General features: G+C 43.3%; 1 pseudogene; it reads right to left on the reverse strand.

Moving 5' to 3' along the window:
* Positions 1–5,474: 5,474 nt before the first annotated feature.
* The window catches only part of LOC138815797 (tubulin beta-2A chain-like), a 135,915-nt pseudogene continuing 128,722 nt past the window's right edge, over positions 5,475–12,667 (reverse strand).

The raw sequence follows: 12,667 nt of genomic DNA on the forward strand, positions 1-12,667 counted from the left end.
TGTCCACTGATGAAGGTTTATAATTTCAAGTCAAGTAAGAAGGCAATGCCTTCTAGCACCACATCTGAGAACTCAGAATAATAATGGGATTATAATATTTCAAACCATAGGTATGTTATTTTGGGGAATAACAGAGATGGGGGGGGACTGAGATCCAAGGCTAGTCTAGGCAAAGTTTTAGCAAGCAGACCTTATCTCAACAAATTATTCTGGCTAGGTGGTTCATTCCTGAAATCCCAGCTCTGTGGGAGGTGTATGTGAGGGAAGAGCAAAGCCCAAAAATTACTTAAAATACTTAAAGCAAGATGGGGGCAGGAGGTGTGGTAGAATGCATGCCTAGCATGTATGAGGCTTTGAGTCCAATCAAACCATAATACTATTAAAACAACCCAACAGATGTAAGATGTGTTCATTAGCTGATTCAGCTTTTTTCCTCTCTACTAGAAATATTTAGAATTCGGGGAAGCATAGGAGAAGTGTACAGCACAAGTACCATGCAGCTGTACATTATCTATACAGCACTCTTAGCCAACATGCCGAGCACTTGCTGGGTTTCAGTTGTTGGCCTCTGATAAGCAGTCATTAATGTCAGACTCATAGAAAGAGCAGATGAGTTAATTGAGTCAACTGACTTAAATGACTGACATTGAAGCCTATGCAGGGCTGTGATCTTCAGTTCTAGTACTTGGAAAACTAACCCCAACCCCGATGCAAACACATTGGCTCTGCAAACCTGATTGCATCTGCCATCTTGGTGCCTTTTCTCTTTCTATCATCTGTGAGATGGTCTATGAAGTAAATTAAGTCCAGGCCACAATAGAAGATGCTGCCGGGTGCACTGAGATAGACCTGCTGTCATTGGCAGTGGCTGTTTTCAGGGCACTCAGGACTTCTTTTATCACCGGGAAGTCACCATAAGTTCCAATGATAAGGACCACTTTGGGTACAGACTACTATAAGCATTTTAAAGACCCCTCTGTATGGTATTTTCACAATAATAATCATAATAATAAAAAGAAAGCCTTTGTTTCTCTGAAGGTTACAAGAAATGGGTATTTCTGCAGTTTGAACAGCAGGTGGCACTTTTAACTACTTTACAAGTGAGTCCAGTCTGTTGTTTTTGTTATTGTTGTTGCTGATTTAGCTTAGGATAGAAACCTATGTGATATGGTGAGAGGGCAAAAAATCATTTAAAATGATCTTGGAAACATTAAAAAACCTCACCAGTGAAGAGATTGCAGTCTAAAAGTGTACCAAAAATCAAGCCCTGAACTGCTTGTTCTGTATGAGTGTAGCTAGCACACAGACCTTCTGTAGGTAGCTTTCCTTGTCTGGAACAACCTACTCAAGCTGTGTACAAAGGAAAAGAAACAACACTAGAACTTAAAATTTGGAAATGCCCAGTGCAAGTTGAGATGTATGCATTTCCAGAGCCTTCCTAGCACTAGGGGCTTTTGAACAACAATCTCTTCAACAACAATCTCCTTGGCCTTTGCAAGCTGCCTTTTCAGGTATTAGTCAATATGCATACATAGAAAGCCCCCTTGCTGTGTGCTCTGCCACAACACTAAGACCATCAGTGTTGTAGGATGATAGGGAAACTTTTCCCAGGACAGAATGCAGCCATTGTTATGTTTAGCAAATAATTAACCTGTCAAACTGGGCGCCAGTGGCCCTTGACTATAAACCTAGCTACTCAGGAGGCAGAGATCTGAGTATGCCAGTAAAAAACCAGCTTGGGAAGGATAGGCCTTGAGACACTTATCTCCAAGAAACCACCAGAAAACTGGAAGTGGCACTGTGGCTCAAGTGATAGAGAGCTATACTTGAGCTGAAGAACAGAGAGACAGCCCCTAGGCCTAGAGTTCAAGTCCCATGACCAACAAAATAAAGAAAAAGAAAGAAGGAAGGAAAAAAGAAAGAAAGAAAGAAAGAAAGAAAGAAAAAGAAAGAAAGAAAGAAAGAAAGAAAGAAAGAAAGAAAGAAAGAAAGAAAGAAAGAAAGAAAAAGAAAGAAAGAAAGAAACCTGTCATGATGAGAGATATGGCAAAGCTCAAGCCTTTGCAGATAAAGACATCCTGACCTGGGAGATGGCTCAAAAACAGAGGCACTGTTACCTTCTCCTGGTAAGAACCAAAGCTCCCACTGGAGCCCATACCATTAGAATAGAGCAGATGCCCAGCACATGCCTACAGCCCCAAGTCAGTGTGACCAGAGTGATTAGCAGCCAAGCTTCCAAGTCCCCTTTGATTCCTGCCTCCTGGGCACATTGTGGGCCAGCTCAGAAGGAGGTTTCAGAAGAGCATAAAGAGCCATGAAGCAAAGCAGTCGTGTAGAAACGCAAAGCACATGACTCTCACCTCTGGGATTCCAGAGTTATTCTCAGATTATTTTGTGGATAAGAAGATGTGAGTGAATCATCTTGCTTCCTGAAAAATATCTCTGTATAGGTAGGCACTCTTTGCCTCACACTGAAATGCAACCACTTGTCCAAAGGCTGGTCTCATCTGTGGCCAATAAATTTCCTTTTCCCAGCCATCACCCCTTTAACAGACATCTGTATGTTGGCTGATAGCACATCCATGAATGGAGATGTACCTGTGAAGGGTTTGAAACCATAGTGGTCCATGATGTCCTATCACCATTTCTCTCCCACTGTCATCTCAGAATTAGACCAGAAGCTGGTTGCAATCACAGCACATATCAACACAAGACTGTCAATACCAGAACCTTGTCAAAGTCTACTTTAAAGATACCTTTCAGTTTCAATCTATGTCTGACAGAGTATCTACCCCCTACTTTTTTGGTCTAGGATATGTGTAGCTATAAACTAGGAGACTTTTTTTTTAATTGTATTTTATTTTATTTGAGAACATACTGTACAGGGGGGCTACAATTACATGGGCAGGATAATGCATACATTTCTTACCAAGCATTGCAGCCTCCTTAAACTAGGAGACTTTTAGAGAATAAGATTAGAGAGAATGGGTCTCCTGGACAGGATCTGCTATAGGTACGACAAGTTGGAAGGAAAAAGGAAACAGCATAAGGAAATATCATTAACATGGCCAAAGTGGTCAAAAGACACCTCTCCAATGCAAGAATGTCTGTTCTTGTCAGGCCATGGCCTGGTATGGTGGTGCCACTATACACTCTGGTCCCATTAGAGTAACATAAATGTCATGGCTTCTTCCTTCCACGGCCTAGGCTGACTACCAGAGGTTAATTCCCTGTTTCTACCTCTGCTTTCTAAAAGGGTACACACATCAAGGGGCTTTCTTCTTCCCCCCTACAAATATTCTACCAATGTTCCCTCATTTCACAACTCCTCATTGCCAATCTGGGTGCTGCTTTTCTATGAGTCCTAATGTATCCTCTCCTGAGCCTAACATTTGTTGCCTTTCCTCCTTTTGGTGCTGGGGACTGAACTGAGAGTCATGTGTTTGCCAGGGATGTACTCTACCACTGAGCTGCATCTTCACCTCTGAACTTTGTTTATCATACTTGTCAAGAACTCTATTAAGTATTTGATACAATTACTAAGGTACATGAGAATAAGGGAGATGCTACACTTAGCAATTGGACAAAAAATCACCTATCTATAGGAATCACCTCCACATTAGCTTGTGTGGCAATGAATGCAGAGCTCTGGCTAGGAGAAAACAAAAGTCATGCCTGAAAAATACATGGGGGTCTACTGGTAAAATTATCAACAGGAGTTTTCTAAGGAGTGAGGCATGAGTCATTAATTATGAACCAAGAACTACTTCTTCAAAAGTGTAAAGAAATAAGCCAAAGCCACCAGAAAAGACTCATGAAAAGACTCATAAATGAGTACTTAAGAGAAAACAAAAATGTTCTTAGTCAAACACTGGTAGATAGGATGGGTGGTGCCTCCATCACAGCTTGGCCTCAATCCTTAACCCACTGAGGAATGAGAGTGCCTTGGCCAGGCCTGCCTTCAGTTCTGACCCAGCAACCTTAGAAGATTTGGGGTCATCCAACCTGGTCAGTTCTAGGACTAGAGTCCTAGGGGAGTCAACACTTACTCCCTAGGACTCCCACAATGGAAGCTATTTGCACTTTGATCTCCCTGGGGCAAGGACACAAAACCTGCTTCTAGTCATAGATCACTCTCTGGGACAGTTTTACTTTCTAATGAGTGAGACCAGCTTGGCTTAAAGACCTCTATCCCACCCCTCCCTACCCTACCCCAACCTCAGGCCTGGTAGAGGAAAACTTACGGAACTTACCATCTCCCAACTTTACTAGCAACAAGGGACTTGCACCTCACCCAGAAGTACCTTTTCCTTAGAGCTTTCTATAATTTGCCATATTCCCATAGCCCTGTTTCTGAAGAAAAAGGTGCTCTTACAGGTTATTGGTGGCCATGGAGGAATGCTTGGCACAGACAACCTGCCTGGAGCCTCACTGAAAGAAGAATGAAAGATTCTGGCAAAAAGAACCAGTGACTGATTTGGCCTCCAGTGAAAACAGAAGTGTTTACCTTTTTCCTGGCTATTGTAGGTTCTAAGCAATTGAGATTTCTGTTTCACTCACGTAAAGTAAACATACCCAACAGGCTAGATCCAGCCATCCCTTATATCCTTACAACACCCTGTGGGCCTCAGACAGCTTTGACTGCTGGAAAAGTGAACGTGAGAATGGGTCATTGGGACAGGCCATGTCTCCCCTCCTCTCCTTGACTTGGAAGTACTGTGTCAAGCAGTTCTTGATACACTATGGGACTGGTCAGCTTCTCAGCCTCTCACTCCCTCAAACAGCTAGAGTCACTTCTGTACTTAAAGCTCCAGACACCTTGAGAAACTACCCTGGAAACCAGGAACTTGCACTCATCCTGTGAGTGCTGCTTCATTGCCAATTGAACTCTAAACACAGGGATCAGTGTTCCTGATACTGTTTCTGGGGAATGTGACTGAAATCCCTCTGATGGGACATGAGACAAGAACCTGTGGTTGTCTGAAGAAGTAGCATCTGGATCTAGTTTTCTTTCTCTTCAAACTGCTTTTTTGCTACTTGCATGCTTTTGAGAGATTGAAAACTATAAAACTGGGCCAGGGGGAAAAACAACATTGGCACTTGTCATCCTCCTCTTCAAAATAGCAGAAAAACCATGAATTTAATACTCCTCTTGAGTACCAGTCCTATATTGTTAAGATTAAATCCTTCTGGCCAAATTTATATTTCAAATACACTGAAAGAATAAAAAGGATTCTAAAGAAGAATAAGGGCTCAGGGTATAAAATGTATACTTCTTTATTTATACAAATAGGGTTTTAAAACAATCATATTTAAAAGAAATCTGCATTTTTACATTCACCGTCAGTGAGTTCCTGACAGAGAAGGCTGAGCATGATGATACATAGCAGGTCCCACTGCAGGACAACAGTAGCTCAGGAAAGCACCATTTATTTGAGAAGCCGTAGGCGGGCTCTGGCATTCCTGTTGCACTGCTAGCAATGGGAAGTCTTAAACCTCTTCTTCCACAAGACTTCTTCAAATTCCCCCTGTTTATCAGCAGTGGCATCTTTGCATTGCTGGTACTTGGACACCGGGTTGTTGATGTTGCTCTCAGCCTCAGTGAACTCCGTCTCATCCATACCCTTGCCTGTATACCAGTGCAAGAATGCCTTGTGCTGCAACATGGCACTGAACTGCTCTGAGGTGTGCTTGAAGGGTTCCTGGATGGCCGTGTTGTTACCAATGAATGTGGCCAACATCGTGAGGCCATGTGGGGGGATGTCACACACAAGTGTCTTCACGTTGTTGGGGATCCATTCTGCAAAGTAGCTGCTTATTTGTTCTGCAAGTTGAGCATCTGCTCATCCACCTCCTTCATGGACATGCGGCCTCGGAAGATGGCAGCCGCTATCAGGTAGCAGCCATGGTGGGGATCACAGGTTGCCATCGTGTTCTTGGTGTCAAACATCTGCTGGGTGAGCTTGGGCCCTGAAAGAGCATTGTACTGCTGGCTGGCATGGCTGGACAGGGTGCAAGGCCAGGCATGAAGAAGTTCAGGCAGGGGAAGGACACCATGTTCACAGCCAGCTTGCTCAGGTCTGCATTCAGCTGGGCAGGGAAGCACAGGCAGATGGTGACCTTGCTCATGGTAGCCAACACCAGGTGGTTCAGGTCTCCATAGGTGGGCATGGGCAGCTTCAGGGTGCAAAAGCAGATGTCATACAGGGCCTCGTTGTCAATGTAGAATGTTTCATCTGCATTTTCCACCAACTGGTGGACAGACAAGATGGTGTTGTAGGGTTAGGTGAGGATGATAGGGTTAGGTGGATAAAGGCTCAGCCCAGCACTGGGAACTAGTGTCTGGACGTTAGGGAGGAGGGGTGCCTGTTAGCCATCTCCTATGGACTATGATGACATATCAAATATGAAGTTGTCTGGTCTGAAACTCTGGCCAAATGGTTCCGATCTCACTGAGTCTAAGGTGCCAGTGTCCAACATCTTGGGCAAGGGCATGACACTGAAGGTGTTCATGATGCTGTCTGGGAACTCCTCTCGGATCTTATTGAGAATCAGGGTGCCCATGCCTGACCTGGTGCCACCTCCCAGGGAGTAGTGCAGCTAGAAACCCTGGAGACAGCCACACCTTTCTGCTCACCACTTCCAACACTGACTCCACCAGCGCGGCTCCCTCTGTGTAGTGGCCCTTGGCCCAGTTATTGCCTGCCCTGTTCTGGCCTATCAGACACAAAGACATGATGAGACACATACTCCAGGAATAATGACTGTGCTATATGCATTGTGAAGACTATAGGCTCCTCTGAGCAACTTTGGCTATTATTTTAGATACACTTTGGTGAAATAAAGGAAATGTTTTCTTTTTTTGGGTCCAGTCATGGGCCTGAACTCTGGGCCTGGGCGTTGTCCCTCAGCTCTTCAGCTCAAGGCTAGTGCTCTACCACTTAAGCCACAGCACCACTTCTGGCTTTTATTTCCTGCTTATATGGTGCTGAGGAATCGAACCCAGGGCCTCATGCATGCAAGGCAAGCACTGTACTGCTGAGCCACCTTCCTAGCCCTCAGGAAATGTTTTCAATGTGTCTGGGACCCTACAAATCACCCAGGTTCTAAAGAAAGTAAAGACAATGTGGAGGAAGATACATTTTAACCCAAACCACGTGCGTACTTCTAAAAATGAGCAGAGCCTGGGGATGGGAAGGGGTCTCAGTGGTAGAGTGCTTGCCTCACATGCACAATGCCGTGGGATCGATTCCTCAACACCACATAAACAGAAAAAGCCAGAAGAGATGCTGTGGTTCAAGCGGTAGAGTGCTTGCCTTGAGCTGAAGAGCTGAGGTACAGTGCTCAGGCCCAGAGTTCAAGCCCCACGACCGACCAAAAAAAAATGAACAGAGCCTGCCTCAATACTGGAAAAGTACTTACTTTCACAGGAGGAACAGGAGAACAGAATGGTAAGAGGGAAGCTAAGCTGCAGGCACTTGTCTGCACCTTGCTCATACATAGCTGTGCTTTGATTTCTGGTGTCCTGAAGTGGTTCCCTGTTATTGCCAGGTATTTGAAATGGCCAGCAGCGCTGAAACCTTGTTGGAGGCATTCCCTGCTCGCTGTTCATTCCCTTCAGAGGCTGTTTGCAGACTGGCATTTATCTGTGCTGATTGAGTGGCCAGGGACATGACTCCCATGGACTGAAATAGGTAGGTTAGGTGAGGATGATATCTAGATGGATAAAGGCTCAGCTCAGCTCTGGGAACTGGAGTGCCTGGATGTTAGGAAGGAGGGGTGCCTATTAGCCATCTTCCATGGACCATGCTGACCTACTAAATATGAAGTGTCTGGTCTGAAACTCTATGGTTCCAATCTTACTGAGTCTAAGGTGCCAGGCTCTACGTCCACCATGATGGCCCGAGGAACATATTTGTTGCCTGTGGGAACAAGAGTTGACTTAGGCCTATAAATGACAAGGAACTTAGGGGCAGAGCTTATGATTCTAAGTGGCTCTCAGCATTCATTACAGAAATTACAGCATTTCAGACATGGAAACAGAAAAGATATCTTGAGAATGAATCACCATGCAAGAGGCTTCAGCAACTTTAAGGACGTTTGCAGTTGTCTATTTCCATGCATTTCATTCCTTTGCTTTGGGCATGGTGGCTGAAATCTCAGCTACTCAGGAGGCAAAGATGAGCATCAGGCTTTGAGTCTAATGGGGCAAAAGAAAGATGACAACACCTTTTCTTGTTGTTGTTGTTCATGGTGGGGCTTGAACTCTGAGCCTGGGCTGAGTCCCTCAGCTCTTCAGCTCAAGGCTAGCACTCTATCACTTGAGCCACAGTCCCACTTTCAGTTTTCTGAGTTGTTTATTGTAGATAAGGTCTCAGGGGCTTTCCTGCCCAGGCTGAATTTGAACCATGATTCTCATTTCTCAGCCTCCTGAGTAGCTAGGATTACTGGTGTGAGTCATCATTGCCTATCAGCAAGAACCTTTCTCTTTTTTTGTTAATTTTATTTTTATTGTAAAGGTGCTGTATAGAGGAGTTACAGTTACATGAGTAAGGAAATGAGAACATTTATTGTTGAACATTGTTACCCACTCCTTTGTTGTTCTCCCTTTCCTTCCCCAATTAAAAGTAGCTAGGTGCAGAGCACCATTGGCTCATGCCTATAATCTTAGCAACTGTGGATTTGGAGATCAAAGGATCGCTGTTCAAAGCCAGCCTCGGCAGGAAAGTCTGTGAGACTCTTATCTCCAATAAACTAATAGAAAACCAGAAATGGCACTGTGGCTTAAGTGGTATGGCTGCTTGTCTTGAACAGAAGAGTTGGGGCACAGTGCATAGGCCCAGAGTTTAAGCGCCACTGCTGACAAAAAAACAAACAAAACAAAAGAGCCAGGTGTGGCTCTTCAGCAAGTAAATGTAGAGGAATTCAAGTATAATGCTTTCCTGGGGAAAATACATAAAATACATATTTCTTGTGTTATAATGTTTCAATAATTGTTATCAAATAGCACATTTCCCTGTATTCAAATACTCAGAGCAACCTTGGGCAATTACTTGCAATTTGCCATTTAACCTGATTTTTCAAAAGGGATATCAGTTAAAATAATATAAACATGAGTTTGAGATTGCCCCCTTCCTAAACAATCACATGAAGAAAACTGGCCATCCTTCCTGATATGCAGGATCTAATAAAGACACAACATAAAATACTGCTCATAGGAGTGACACAATCCCACACAACTCTCAACCAAGGAACCACAAGATTAAAGTCTTATATCTTACTTAAGCAATATCAACACAAAATACCAAGGTGAGGACATCCCCAAATGTAGATCCATAAAACTCAAATACATTAAATAGCTCTGTCCTTTTGTTTGCACTTTTTCATTGGTTTATTACACAGGAAAACCAATTATCTACGATTCTGTTTGTATACAATAATGTAGAATGGAAACTCTTTATATAAAATTAAATGAATTTCACATTGACATTTACAAAAACTGAAAATCTACTCTGTAGACTTCAGTAAGGTTGTTTGTATTAGGAAAGACAATATGAATCATTTAAAAGCAGTGTTTACACATTATTATTGGGTTTTTCTACATCACAACAATGTTTTTTACTTTAAAAACCTTAAAAAGAATTTATTGTTGGCTAAGTATTCATATTCAAAATGCTGAAGTCCAGAAGTGTTATAGATTTCAGGGTGAGACACTTTATTTATGCTTTGTGATTTGGACTATTCACATATATATTAGTGACTGAACATCCCTCTTTAAAATTTTAAAATTTTCAATTTCAAAAATTTTCTTTTTAGAAATTTAATCTGTATTTTAAAGAGGGCAATGCAACTGGGCTCTGGTTGCTGAAGGGTGAAATTCTAGCTACTCAAAAGTCTGAGATCTTAGGATCGCAGATTGAAGCCAGCTGGGGCAGGAAATTCTGGGAGACTCTTATCTCCAAGAAACTACCTGAAATAGTTGGTGCCATGCCACCTCCTATGCCACCTCTGCATGAGATCGTGTTAGACAAAGAGCTTTAAGGAAGCATGCCTGCAGGAAGAGGGTGTTGGTTCAAGGCATCCCATACACTTGGCTGCACCTTTATAGCCTCTACCTTTATTCTTACTATATTCTTCTTGGCTGTACATTCGTTGCTTTTATTCTCATTTTGGCTATTTTTCTATTGATCCGTGAACAGAGCATGTTGTTTCTTTCCAGTCCAATGGAGATGACTTCTCTAAATAATAAAGACTAGGACCAAAGATTAAATGTGGGCGATGCCCCAATCAATCTATCATCTGATGTGACGCTGCCTCCAAAAACTCCTACAACTTCACAAGCGGTTTTGCAGCTCACGCATAGTAAACATAAAAACTTAAAATTTCCAAATATGTTACAACAAGCAGAATTAATGAATTAAACTAAGCTAGAAGGAGTTATCCCAGAAGCCCAGAGAGTTCTAAAAAAAGGAACCCCTGATAATAAAAGGAAAAGAAAGATTGAAGAGATGAAGGACAATGCCTATGCCCAGAGTTGAAACCCCATGACAAGAAAAAAAAATCCAGGTGTGGCTAGTCAGCAAGTACAGGTAGGGGGAATTCAGTAAAAGGCTTTCCTGAGGAATTCACAAGTGTATACTCAAAAATTAAAACAAAATATATGGTGGAGTGGCTCAGGTGGATACAGCACTTGACTTACAAGATGGAGGCCCCAAATTCGAACTACAATACCACCCTAAGAAAGGCAGGAACTCCTTCCTTGTCATTAGTATTCCTAGGGACCTATTCTGCCACGGTATTGGAAGCCAGTTGGGAGACACTCACTAGCTGCCTCATTGTAATACACCTCGATTCTCTGCAGCTGTAAGCTGCTGTCTACATAGTAGTTTCCAGTGCAGTCAATGTTGTGCTCATTGCTTAGCATTTCCCAAAACTGAGATGGAAATAGAAGTGTATTATGGCCTAGAATGTTAACTGTCCAAACAATGGATTTTAAAATAACTATAAGAAACCCAAGTCCTGTTGACACAACTATTTTTGTAAAAAAATTAGATTTTTTAAATTAAAAAAGCACAAAAATTGATAGTATTTTAGCTTTGTTAATCTCTTTGCTATCTTGCTGAATAGAAGACATCTGGGTTCTCCTATGAGTATTCTATCTTATGGGATACCATATTCTGTTTGGATTCTATGACCAGAACCTGGTCTTATATGGACATTAAGTTGCCAAAGCAGTAACTTGAAGACTCAGCTAGAAGGGTCTCCAGAACCCCAAGGGTCCTCAGAGCATACACTGATTTAGACAACCACTGATTTAGAAAACACCCAACTTAAGGGAACTGAGTTAGGGCATGAAAACTCAGAGAAATTTGCATTAAGGTGGACGAACTGTTCTCAATTATCTGATACTCATCAGTTGACAAAAAGGGAATCCTCTGTATCTGTCAGCTCAAAGACACTGCACTCCTTTCATTCAAATCAGACCAAAAATGCATTAGTCTATTCCCAGGAAACTAAGTACAATGACTTGAGTCTCAGGTAAGACAAAGACATGCAAGCCTTGCTTAAAAAACCACACCCACCTGGGCCACACAAATTAGGGAAATTGGGGAAACTATCTGGGGGACTTGATTTCCAGGAGGTTAGGGACTACTATGGAGCCCCACCTACCTCAGCCTAGACATGACCACCACCACCTGCACCCTCCAACCCCATCCTCTTCCTCCTCATCCCCCTAAATTTGAGACTAGGATCCTAGGCCAGTGTCATGCTCCCCTTTGCGCCAATCTGGTTGCCACAGTGGCTTGCCGGTATGTACATGATCTCCCTCACGGTGTAGGGCTGCAGAGCAGTTGGATGCGTGTCCTCAGCAGTGGTGTACACAGAGGCAAACAGGTAGGGCTGGGGAGCAGGAATCTGACACAGCCAACTCAGATCCCCATTTAAACCTCTGGTTGTTACAGGGGCAGAGGAGATGGGGTGGACTTGATAGGCAGAGCCAGTAGGTGCTCCAGCTCATTCTCCCTACTGCTGGGTAATCAGAGATAGCTACCTGTTATCACTTAGCCCTGGCATCCAGCTGTCAGCCTCAAGTCAATTAGCACAGCTGCCACTCTATTTGGAACCTCTTGTCACACTGCCATCCACGTCCCACCCTGACTCACAAGAGAGGCTGAACCCTGGGATCCAGGAAGCAAGAGGAGGGGCTTCCTTTACACAAGGTACTTGTGCCAGAAGCCAAGAACAAGCCTACCTTCTATTTTTGATAGGAGGGCCTAGAACTGAAGGGGCACGTTCAGCTGTGATCCCAAGAACAAGCACAAACTGTTGGATTCCATGACTGATTTCCATTCTGGGAAGAGTCAGGGGCTTAGGGCCTTGCCTTCATACTCAGGTTTTCTTTTCTTTTCTCTTAAAAGCAGCTTGCTTTATTACTTAAGCCATAGGTCTACTACAGTCTACTTTTTGTTTCATTTGGCTTTTGCTCCAAGCATGAGAACTCAGCTCCTGCTCTGTGTGTGTGTGTGTGTGTGTGTGTGTGTGTGTGTGTGTGTGTGTGTGTGTGTGTGTGTGTGTGTGTGTGTGTGTGTGTGTGTGTGTGTGTGTGTGTGTGTGTGTGTGTGTGTGTGTGTGTGTGTGTGTGTGTGTGTGTGTGTGTGTGTGTGTG

This window comes from Dipodomys merriami, unplaced genomic scaffold, assembly GCF_024711535.1.
Source record: "Dipodomys merriami isolate MVZ:Mamm:240054 unplaced genomic scaffold, mDipMer1.0.p SCAF_67, whole genome shotgun sequence".
In the NCBI taxonomy this organism is placed as follows: Eukaryota; Metazoa; Chordata; class Mammalia; order Rodentia; family Heteromyidae; genus Dipodomys; species Dipodomys merriami.